The sequence below is a fragment of the Podarcis gaigeae genome, assembly GCF_964106915.1.
Source record: "Podarcis gaigeae genome assembly, chromosome: 7".
Classification (NCBI taxonomy): Eukaryota; Metazoa; Chordata; class Lepidosauria; order Squamata; family Lacertidae; genus Podarcis; species Podarcis gaigeae.
This window is the reverse complement of record NC_139683.1, coordinates 24,704,341-24,716,500: the sequence shown is the minus strand read 5'-3', so window position 1 is coordinate 24,716,500 and position 12,160 is coordinate 24,704,341. Positions and strand designations below refer to the sequence as shown.

The following is a 12,160-nucleotide window of genomic DNA, read 5'->3' as shown; positions in this document are numbered from 1 at the left end:
TTGCATGACCGAATTTTCCCATTCACTTCCATGGAAGAGGGCAACTGTGCATGCACAGCACTGAAAGGAAAGGATTGCTAGCCCTAACCATCAGACAACAGATTGTTATTTTAATTTAGGAATGGGAACATGTGATCCTCCAGATGTTTCTGGATTTCAACTTGCATCAGCACCAGCCAGCAATGTCCAAGGTAGAGGTGTTCACAGTCCAACAACGTCTGGAGAACCACAAATTCCCCATCCTTAAATTAAAACAATGATTTATTCCCTAATGGCGGTACCAGCTATTCCCATTCAATGTTTTACATCAGGCATCCCCAAACTCTGCCCTCCAGATGTTTTGGGACTACAACTCCCATCATCCCTAGCTAACAGGACCAGTGGTCAGGGATGATGGGAATTGTAGTCCCAAAACATCTGGAGGGCAGAGTTTGGGGGGTGCCTGTTTTACATGCATAATTCTTTGTTTTTTGAACTCTACTCAGGGTAGGTGAGTCTTACCCTTATGCTTGCTCTTACTCCAAGAGCAAACATTTCTGCAAATAAGTTAGAATGTGAACAGAAGTTCATGGTGGGCAGAGACATATTGTGACGCTAATTCCAAACTTTGGGCCGCTGTTGTTGAAAGCTTGTTTCACAGCATCGGGGGGTCCTGTACTGCTTCCAGAGCCACGGTCCTCTTTTTTCAGTGCAAGCACTGCTGGCAGCATCTGCCTCGATTCCATGGGAAAGTATTTGGCCAATCACATGCTGACATGTTTATCTTTCTAGCTGTCAGGATGAGTAAGTATGCAGGCTGAATACTATCATTCAGCTTGAATGGAGAAATAGCTACCACTCGTGAAATCTGACAGAATAAATATACTTTCAAACAAGATCTGTCAGATTCCTATTAATCTTTTGGCTTAGATCCCATTGCAATTGATCTTAAATGGGGTCACACTGACGAGCAACTAACACTGTGGTGTTTTCCTTTCCTTCACTGAGTCTAGGCAGCCATACGAGGCAGTGGCTGCCCGTCGATCGGTGCAGGCATTCCTCCGCTTTCTTCGCACTTGCCTGCGCATTTGTGTGTCTTTCAACGTCTAATTACAAGGATGAACCCCAAAGACAGCTTATTGTTGGGGCTTCAACGCTAATCCAATGAAAAAGCGGCACAGCCTCTTCAAGGCAATGACAGCATCTGCCCTTCCCCAGCTACCTTTCAAAGCGTTCAGTTCGTGAGCAGCCTCGAAGCCAAGTGAGAAAAACAGCAAACACGTTCAGCCCCATTCCTCCGGGTACAAACTGTGCTCAAAAGAACTCGGAGTTTCAGAGCTGCCCAGAATGTCAGCACATCACTTCCTGCTTGATCTAAGCCGGACTGACCCTAGGCAGAGTTTGATAGCATCCTGATCCGTTGTTTTCCCATGATCAAGAGCGGAGCTCGTCTCGCCCACTCGGACCACATAGACATTTCCATCTGCACCGATGTCAAAGCATCTCATCCACATCAGAAAGCATCCAGGTCTGGCTCACTTCCTTTCTGGTATTTACATAGGACAGTGGAGGGGGGAGGAGAGACTGAATTGAAGCCCTTGCAGTCCTTTTGGCTCCCCCCTCCCTTGCGTTTGCTTAAGTGTTGGCATCTTGTTTATGCAGCAGAGGCTTGCGAAACTCCCAAGATGGAGAGATAGAGAGAAGGGTTTTTTTTGCCAAAGTTTGGTTTTTATGGATTTCTGGGCAAAATGTGTGCAGGTCTAAGCCAGGTCCTTGGCATCCAGGTGGCCACCTGGGCATTTCCAAAACAGAAGAGGGCACATATTTGCGTTAAAATTGCAATATATATATGAATATGGCAATGTGCCAATATAGAAATCATGACTGTGAAATGAAAATGCCGCACATCTTTCCACAGTGTGGATGACTGAGACCAGGTGACCTGTGCCAATCTTGCTGTCCAGGTGTTTTCAAGACAACTTCAAGGCCTTGCCACGCTCTCTCTCTTCTTGGGGTTCTTTGCCTTTGAACTGGGCTTGGACCAGTCAACCTTGTAAAAGCAGAGGATGCTCTCAAACAGAGGGCTAGCAGCCCTTTTAACAGAAGATTGCCCTCTGTAAAATAGGACAGGGGACCACCCTATTTAAATGCCAGGCTTCACTTCCAGGCAGACTGGTTACCTTCAGCCGAAACAATGGGGATACGAATTAGAGAGCTCACCAGTGGTAAAGAATCAAAACATCAGAAATCTGAGACTCTTGTAGATCCCTGAAGAAATGAGCGAGCTTACTACTATGTTTGTCTAGGGAAGGCTAAGTGGAGAGAACAAAACCAGTCGTGTACTAGGGGACATCATTTCAGTTTTAGGTAAAGAGGGACAAAGAGCTTTTTGTGGTTTCACTGCAAAGTCTGAAAGCCAACTCTTGGCTACTGAATCGCCTATCCCCTAGTTAAGAGCATTCATTTTAATTATTTCATTGTTTATATCACATATACATCCCCGCCACCCCAGCTTTTATGAAAGAGATTCATGCCTTTAGCACACAGGTTTGGCAAATGTTCCTCTCAAAAATAACAAAAAGGAGGCTTCCCACAGGCATCTGGAAAAATGTCGGACTAAATAGGCCTTTGGCCTGATCACACGGGGTTCTTATGTGGCAAAATCTCAAAATGGTGCTCAAATATTGAAACATCATTGTAGAGTATAATATGCATGTTGCAAGGTTGTTGCTGTTTTTAAGCCTTCTTTTTTGTGTTTGTCAAGAGCTGTGCTCAAATTTTTCTAAATACCCTTTTGAGATAGGAGGAATATGAGGTTTTTCTTCTCCTTGCCCCAGAAAAGAAGGCAACCTCGCAGAATCACCACTGTTTTTTTGTAGTGTCCATCATTTCCACACACACCCACACACACCATGCCCTGGAATGATGGTAGGTCCAGGGCATTGTGGAGGACACAGCTACTGCTGCTGCTGCTGCTATTGCAGCAGCAGCTGCTTTTACTGGCAGCAGAAAAAAACAGAAAAGAACATAGAAACAGTGAAAAACAAAGCTGGCAGCATGGTTCAGGGGAGAACATGGGCAACCATCTGTGGAGGTGTGCTATGAATCTTTCCCAAGTATTATGTCCACATAGTTTAACCACAAAATGTTAGGCAAAGCCTTTCAACTTCCTTTCCCTTTCAATATGTCAATATTGTGTGGCAAACATATCCCTACATTAGCCTATATTCTGGAATTACAATATGTTATGCTGTAAACACCATGCAAGAGTGTCATTTTCTACAAGTGCTTCCAAATGGGGACTTAATATTGTTAAACAGGTCACTGAGATATCACAAATGGCCCAGTGGCAGGAAATTTCAATTCAGATTTCCCCTGGAAAGTAAGTTACTCCTTTATTTTATTTCACATCCTGTGCCTTTGATCCCAGAAAAGACAGCTAGGACAACTAAAGATATGTGTCAGGGAACTGCCATCAGAGCCAGAGGAGGAGGGAGGGCTCCAGAGGGATGCCGGAGAGCGTCCCAGGAGGGAGAGAGGCAGCCCATCTGCGGGGGAAGGAAATCAGCGTAGCACCAGTGGAGAAGGGGGGCAGATGGGGGAATCGGTGAGGAGGCTCCATGACTCCTCGCCGGAGACCAGCGGGGAGAGCACGGTCCTCCACTGCCCACACCCTCCCTGCGCAGAAGACTTCCGCGCAGGGAGAGTAGGCGGAGACTTGGCGTCAAAGAACTTCTTTGCTGGAAGAAGTTCAAGAAACGCCCACTGACGGATTCTGCCAGCGATTGAGACAGCCACGGATGAGTGGCTGTCCAGACAGAAAGAGTTTGGCAATGTCTGAAAGTCTTCAATCACCTACTGAACAAATAATCTTTCCCACATTAAGACAGAGTGGGCGGAAATAGACACATCCTTTCTTTAGTAGGGTGTACAGTGATGCATCCTACTTCCTCCTCTTTGCAGTCTCCCAGGAGTTTGTCCAGGTAATGATTTGTAAGGCTCATCACAACCTGTAATTCTCCATCACTCCAGCCACTTTTCATCTTGTACGACATCAATACCAGGCACACTGTGTACGGCACTTAATGGACTGATGGTGGGAAATAGGTGGCCTGAATTACGTTAGTCATCCTAGGGCTTGTCAATCAGAAGGGAACTTGAATGAAAGAACATGGTGTGCTAGAGTCAAGGCAGCAGAATAGAGACGACTGACGCCTGCACCCACATCTCGGGCCATCTGCAGGGAAATGCAAAGCTCGAAGTCTTTCATGAAGAACTTCAGAACCAAGATGTTTTTCTCAAGTAAGTTGAATGTTCCATTTCTTTGAAGGAGAATCAAAACATTAAACTCCCATTTGGTTGCAACAGGTAGAAGCTCAAATGTTTAAGAGATAGACTTTACACAAATTGATGTAGAAGTAAATAGCACCGAGTTCGATGAGGCTGTCTGTTGAGGAAGTGTGGAGCAGCTACATAGGAAGGGCTGTAGCATTCAGCTTTGTGCTCAGAAAGTCCCAGGCTCAATCCCAGGCATCTTCAAGAAGGACTGGGAATGTCAGGAATCCTGGAGAGCCACTGCTACTCAGTGTAGATGGATAAAGAGCCACACAAACCATTGGTGTGACTCAGTATGAGATAACTTCCTATGTACATGGGCAGTTTCCAGCTAGCATGATGGAGGATGTCTGGTGGAAAAAACATTGTCTCACTAGGATACCTCCATCTTTGCTGCCAGACTGGCACCTACATCACATCCTGAAGCCCCTCAATTGGATTTACAATAAGTATAGGACCGCACCGAAATTGTAGGGCCAGAAAATTTCAGAAAACAAAGACTAGGTATTTCTCTCTTTAAACTGGCTACCATACTAAGGGTTCACTGCAAAAAGCTCTATAACATATTTGAATTATGCAAGTGTGCAGAAATCAAGACTGCTGATTTTTCTTTTACCTTGCAGGAAAAATTATGACTCCTAATGGAGTAATTTGGGGTTGGTACATGACACTTGCTTAGTAAGCTGTATTTGGCCTTAGAAGTGAAGGTAAACCAATCAGAAGATCCTATTCCATCGGCAGCTATGAAATTACATCTCCACATTGTCAACAAAAATCTCCCAGCAAACCAAAAAGGGGAAAAAGAAGAAGCTGTTTGTGGTTTTTCCCGTTCCAAGTTGCATAGACACCATAATTTTTAAGCATAGTTGCAAGTTTTATAGTTTTCTTTATATATAACAAACACAGTTTGTGGCAGCTTGTATGTGATAGTCAGAGAAACCTCCCATTTTATTTTTAGAAAAGACAAGCGCATTACGTGAGAAAACGTTGTCCTTCTAGAGAAATTATGCATAGGAAAAATTCTAAAATACTCTGATGGATTGTAGCCCCTTTCTTAGAAGTAGGCATTGCTGCCACCTTTTTCATACCTTAAGGCACGTGGCTTTTGAACTTTTCAAACTGACATGCTGTGCCAGATCATCAGAGTTGAGCAGCTCCATTTTCTGAGGGGTCCACAGGCAAAATGCATTCAGTGGCACCCCTCCCTGAGCGGGTCCACCTTCTCCTTGCCCACTAACACAGCTATCCATTCTGAGCGGCAATCACTTGAGTGCCAACAGAGCCAGCGGCAAAAGTGGACAAAGCAATGGACATAACGCTTAACTGTAAGTTATATTCAAGCTACACAAAGGGCAGTGGTTTTGACCTGCACCTACCCACCCACCCACATGTCTGCACCCTGCCAAGTGAGAGGCATTAGCACAGTTCAAGGATGCTGTCCTGAACCCCTGGCCTACCTGGCAGCAAGTCAGTACGCCAAGTCCAAAGTTCTAAGTCTGAGGGTCGAGCCACACAAGCAAAGTCCAAAGGTCAGGAAACGAGGCCAAGTCCAAAGTCCAGCAGTCAGGATACAGTCCAGAGTCAAACACAAAGAACAGTCCCGTGGAGGTCCAAGAGCATCCAAGCTGAGGTCCACCAACATGGGCAGTTGAGCAGACACAGCACCTCAGCTCTGCTTCCCTTTTGCACTCTGCATGCTGATTGCAGCATCTGGGCTTGATGAGGCATGTGGCCTTCACCTGTTCTGAGCCCGTTCCAGCTGAGGAATCACACACCTCCTTCCAGAGCTAGTGAGCCCCACCTGGCCAACTAGGGAGTTGGGCTGTGGATCTTTGCCTGACTCAGCCTCCTAGAGCGCAGCTCCCGCTGCTCCCTACAGGTCAGAGCCCACTGTATTCATGGAGACAGTGGCCCCTCTGATTCCCCTTGTGTGTACTCCCTTTCCCATACCCTGCTTGCCCCGGTGTGTCCCAGTCCCGGCTACACCACTCGCCAGGATACTTTCCCTCCTCTAACTCCTCCTCATCGTCCTGCCAGTTCATGGCAGACACATTCCCAGCCAGGCAGATGTGCTTGAGGGGAGCAGGGTGGTGGAGACAGGGTGTGCCCTGGGGAATAGTCCTGAGGCCCAAACAGAGGCCTGGTGAGCTGCATTCAACCCCTTGGCTCTGATGTTCCCAACCTCTGGCTTATCTAAACATGGCTTCCCACAAACCCGTTTCAATCAGCACCATATTGCTGAATCCAAGAGCATGGGAACTGGGCATGAGGGAAACCATTCCTGTGGATTGTGCAGCCCATGCCAGCCACACCGCAGTCTCCAAATCAGGAATCAGTGTCTGCTGATAACTGAGACTATGTGGGAGGAATGCAAGATTTTTAATGTCCTCAAGCCCTACGATGAGCGCAAATTTAAAATTAATAAGCGTTTATCAGCCATTAAGCTTTCAGAAAACAAGCTCTTCCTTTGACTTCCTCACAGTGGGATTTTTCTCACAAAACAACCGCAAAACATCACACTCCGTAAAAGCTTTCACAATTCCTCTGCTGATTACACACAGTTCAAAATCCCTCGCAGTGTCAAAACTAAAATGTTACACCTACTGTCCTCAATAAACTTTTTTTAAAAAGATCTTGTTTTTAAAGCTTCACTTGCTTTGCCAGATATACTCATTCCAGATAACAGGAAACATACGGGCACTTTTAAGAGGGCCGAAAAGGCAAGGCACCTTCTCACCCAAGGTAATCTGAAAAGGCAAGCCACATTTTAAATGGAAGAGCAGCTGATGGTTTGAATAAACCTTCTCTAACAATTTCAAAAAGTGTTTTCTACTTTACCTATAATTGTCAATCCTTAGGCCCAGAATTATTAAACTGCAGTTAAAATGTGCAGACAAAAGCTTTCAATTTGTTTTTCTAGTAATTACATAAGCCACCGAAAATGTCACATTCCCCCACCCTGGCTTTTTCAAACATTTTATTGTAGAAATAATAGGATGAGAAATAGGATGAGAAAGAAATGAAAGCCAAGTCCTAGGGAAGAGGAAGAGGGATTTTGGTTAAGTTGCTTTGTCTGTTTTTCTTTCCATGATGTCAGGCCCTGGAGGCAAAAAAACCTTTCAGACAATACATTTAAGAGAAGAAAAGGTGGGGATGGCTTGAAAAGAGCCATTTGTTTCAGACTGAGCAAGGACCAAATAAAGGCAAAATCACTACAGGTCAGATCTGCAAAGCCCTCTGGAATAATTTTTTTAAAAAAGAGTGACAGAAAAGACACATTTATTTCTTGTAGACATTTCTCCATTAAATTTAACCAACTTCATGCTATGTCCATTAACCGGAAGATAGTAAAACCAAATAAAACTTATTCCCAACAGAAAGGGAAACATCTCCTGGCCCCTTGATGGAACTTGGTGCTAGCTGCTGCTTACTGGAACAATCTCGCTATCCCCCAAAGGCAGAACACATCCCTGAAAATATTTGACATGACACCTGAGCTGAAAAACAAGAAATAATGGTCACTCCTAAGAAAAAACATATAACAATTCCACTCTCTAAAGAACCACCAGACTATTGTGAACCAGGGAAGAAATGTCCCAAGTCAGAAAGAACTGAAGCTTTAGCTCAAGATGCCAGGCGAAAGCTATCTGATAATGCACAGTTTTAGGAAGGGTCTCTTCAGTTTTCATAATGTAAGGGAAAGAAAGAACTATCATCTTACCCTAAGGACGTATTATTTGCATCACAGACTTAGCCTAGTTTAATAGTGATTCTCTTTACACAAATCCCAGCACTATCATAGAGAGGCTTCGAGGACACATCAACCAGCAGGCTAAACAAAAACTTTGCTTCTCTCCAACAATGGACCAAAGTAGACACAGAGGGTGTGGGGGAAGGAGTTATTGGTTTGGGGTTTTCTTTTGTTTTTGGTTCCTGTTTTTATCATCTATTTTGTGTTTTACATAGTATTTTTAGGTTGCTAACTGCCCTCAGATCTGTGGATAAAGGATGGTATACAAATTTAATAAATAAAGAATAATACCCAAATATAAATCCAGTGCCACCTAGTGACTAAACTGTATAACAGCATTATCCAGACAGGACTATAGCTTTGAGTGTGGTCCTGGAGATCTCTTACAGACTGTTCAGCACCCTAAATAAACTATAGTTTCTGGAATGGTTGTGAGAAGGCCATGAAAGTTAAAGGGCTATAAAATGGATACAAGCCTGTAGACAAGATTTCTCAATCAATCCTTTATTAGACATAGCAACCACACATTATAAAACAAACACCGTATACAGATTGTGGAAAATACAAATTCAGCATAACAATTTGCATAAATAATACAGTCTAACACTAGATATGCCCTTTGTGTGGACAGGCGGAGTCCCCAGATCCTGCGCGGTCCCCCCGTCATGTGGAATAACGACTCAAGACAACGTGCTATGGGATTAAATTGGCCACAACTTTATTAAATTTCAAATGTGGGTAGACCTTGACTCAGGCATTGGGCGTTCTCCCTCCCCAGTCCCCACCCGGGAACCTAGGGAGCATCAGGGTTATCCAGTGTGTGTGGGGGGGGATGGGCCGGCTCTGGAGAACATATGTTCAAGCAGAGATAGCCGCCCCCGTAACGCCGCCGCCGCAGGGGAGAGCAATGACGACCTTTCAGCGTACGGTCAAAGCCTCCCTTCAGAAAACCCCTTTAATGGGGAACCCTGGTATCGCTGCCACAAAGAGGAAGATGGACAAAAGGATTCCGCCCAAGGCCTGATACCGCCAAAGTTGTGACGTTTTGCTACGGGAAAGGCGAAACCTGCCAATGCAGGGAAATTCCTTTCCGGCCCTTTAACAGCGACCTTAACGTAGCAGCGCCCACATACCTGTGAAGAAAAGTTAACCTGCAAAACCTGTGAGGAAAATTAACCTGCAACATAAGACATTGACTGAGGGTGGGTAGGGTGGGAGAAACTCTGGAGCCAAGTGAGGATTCCCAGGTAAGATCCTCCCTCCTTTGTGTGGGCAGGTGATCCCTCCCCTACCTGGCCTGGTCTCCTTGGCAACTCTTCCCCCAGGTGGGATTGGACAACTGACTGAGGTAGGCGGAGACCTCCAGGTATCCCACCTGAGGGAAGGCAAAGCCAAGCCTATGCTGTTGGAGCCACTCCAGATCTAGGGGCTGCACGCGTCCACGCAAAGGGCGCCCCCTGTTTTAAGCGGGGAGCGGTCATTGTTATATTTCATAAGAAGATTTTTCCCCCTTCAGAATATCCAAAATATCCCCTCGCAGAGCAACAATTTTCAGAATTCTCTGGGAAGAGAGGTCAGCCATTAAACCACTCTGAGAATGGTACCTTCAGGAAAGGAATAACAACTCTTCTCACCCTTAATGAACTATAGTCCTGAGGAGTTATGGGAGAAGCCATGGCTGTTGAAAGTGGTATGATACTGCTTCAAATGTATAGTGCTGATGGGGCCCAGAAGTTGCTGGACTACAACTGCCATAAGCCCCAGGCAGCAATGGTAATGGTGAGGGATGGTGGGAATTGTAGTCCAACAAACATATTGAGGGCTATAGGGCTCTCTTAGGCCACACAAGAAAAACAGATGACTATGGCTTGGAATCAGCTGGGGTCTCCAGATGTAATCTCAACTCACTTTTAAGTGAAGGGACCATAGCTCTGTCACAGCACATGCTTTGGATTCAGAAGGTCAAAGGTTCAATACCTGGCATCTCCAGTTTTTAAAAAGGGCCATGCTGCAGGTGATGGGAAAGACCTCGGTCTGAGATCAGGGAAAGCTGTTGCCAGTCAGAATAGCCAGCACTGGCCTAGAGGGAGAAATAGCTCTGATCTCCTGTAAGACAGCTTCCACTGGTCCAATTAAGGAACCATACTGGCTCACAGGGCCAAACTAAGCAATGTTCAGGAGCCATGTTAAAAGGCTCTTGGTGGGCTTTCGTTTTCCCTCTGCTGGTTTTTAAACTGAAAAGCAGTATCAGAGACTGCACGCAGGAACAAAAACCAAACCAAAACAAAAAAGTGGGATGGAAGATCTTCTTAATTATTGCACTTCACACCATTTTCACACAGCAGCACCCCCAAGCTACTTTCCCAGCCATGAGGGGCTGGGACAGATTATGGGACTTGTCTTCTGGTAAAAGAAAAGCAGCTAGAGGGTAGGAAACAAATATCAAGTGAGGGAAAGGGTTAAGCCACACACAAACACACACACACACATTCCTCTGCTGAATATTCCTCAAGCCGCCTGCATATTAGCTGGTATGGGCCCAAGAACTTTGCTTATCTCAAAAAGTCCAGGCAACAATTAGCCACACTCATGCAGACTTTAATATAATGTTGGAAATAGATAGGGAGGCTGTTGCCCAGTGGGAAAGGTTTTAAAGGAGTGCATTTGGGAATAAGACTTTTCCTGTATTTATGGATAAGATATAAGCATTGATCAAGCATCCCTTGGACTTTCTGCTTTGTTTCCTTTTTGAGTTGAAAGCAAGATGGTTGATGAGAAGACCTATATCATGTGTGGAATGAGATAAAATATTAAAAGAATTCTCAATCAGCCTCATAGAATTGTTCGACATTCACAAGTCTATTTGAATATGTGGTTTCTTCTCCCAGTCTTCCATTATGTGACAACAATCCATCAGAATCATAGTGTCTGTTTTTCAAGTATAGCCAGGCCCAGTATAAAAGCAGCCCTATAAACATATCTTGCATTTTATTTTATTTTTGCATTATGCAGCCTGGTAAATTATTGAATTTTTCTCTCTCTTTGGCCCCTTGAGAAGTCATTTGCTCCCCTACCCCTAATCCCACTCTCCATACAAGAGTGGCACTCTACAAGAGGCTAACTTCAGAAAAATAATTTGGTCCAGAATGCAGCTGCAAGGATGTTCATGGGTGCTTGATGATGTCACACCAATCTTGGTTACCAATCTTCTGGGCACAATTGAAAGTGCTGATGACTGGGAACTTCTGGAAGGAAAGATGGCTGACTAGTCATCTACTACTGACAGTCTACCAACAGAGATAATTATGTGGTGATTAACTGTATTTTCCCAGTCTTAAAGTCAACTCTACACATTTCTTCACCAGCATTCAAATTTTCTTTTGAAAAGTCCCCATGAAAATTCATCAGCATTCTAATGTGCGCTTCCCCGATATAACCCATTATGTATGCAATTTTGCTTTTGCAAGCAATTTTCTTCTGATATAGTAATTTTTGCATTGGATCATTTTGGTTGGAGAACTGTATTGGGTGTGGAGAAGTGAACATTTCTTGGAGTTGAATTTCTTAGGAGTTCCTGAATTTCTACCAGGAAAGGCATTTTTATACAGCAAACCTGTTTTTTGTTTGTTTGTTTGTTTGTTTGTTTTTGTTTTTACATTTTCTCTATAGATCTGATTCTCAGCACTTCAAAACTAACTCTCTCTCTCTCTCTCTCTATATATATATATATATATATATATAAAAGCTGGCATACGCTGTCCCGCCCAAGATGTATGCCTGTTCCATGCTTTGAAACTGCACAATCTGACATTTGCAAACTCCAGGATCTCTGGTGATATTGCAGTTGATAGGGCACAGCTCCCAGAACATATTCAGTTTGGCAGGTCCTGAAAGTTAAACCTCAGGTTTTACTGCAGTGCTACAAGGGATACCTTGACTGACAGAATCCCCAAGCTGCTCCTTCTGCAGTCAGGGCAGTGCTTCAGCGCAAACACAGTTATTCAACAAGGAACCAAAGAACTAAAAGCTAGTAAATATATCCATCTATAAGGCACAGACAGATGAAATCTGATTGCAGAAAAGCAGCCACGACAG

General features: G+C 44.5%; 1 long non-coding RNA gene across 1 annotated transcript in view; it reads left to right on the top strand.

Annotated features, from left to right (window-relative positions):
• The first annotated feature begins 997 nt into the window (after window positions 1–997).
• LOC310849557 overlaps window positions 998–12,160 on the top strand; it is a 28,051-nt gene continuing 16,888 nt past the window's right edge. Inside the window, exon 1 of the long non-coding RNA XR_014566973.1 lies at window positions 998–1,507. This is a non-coding gene — a long non-coding RNA (uncharacterized lncRNA). The remainder of the gene's footprint in view (window positions 1,508–12,160) is intronic.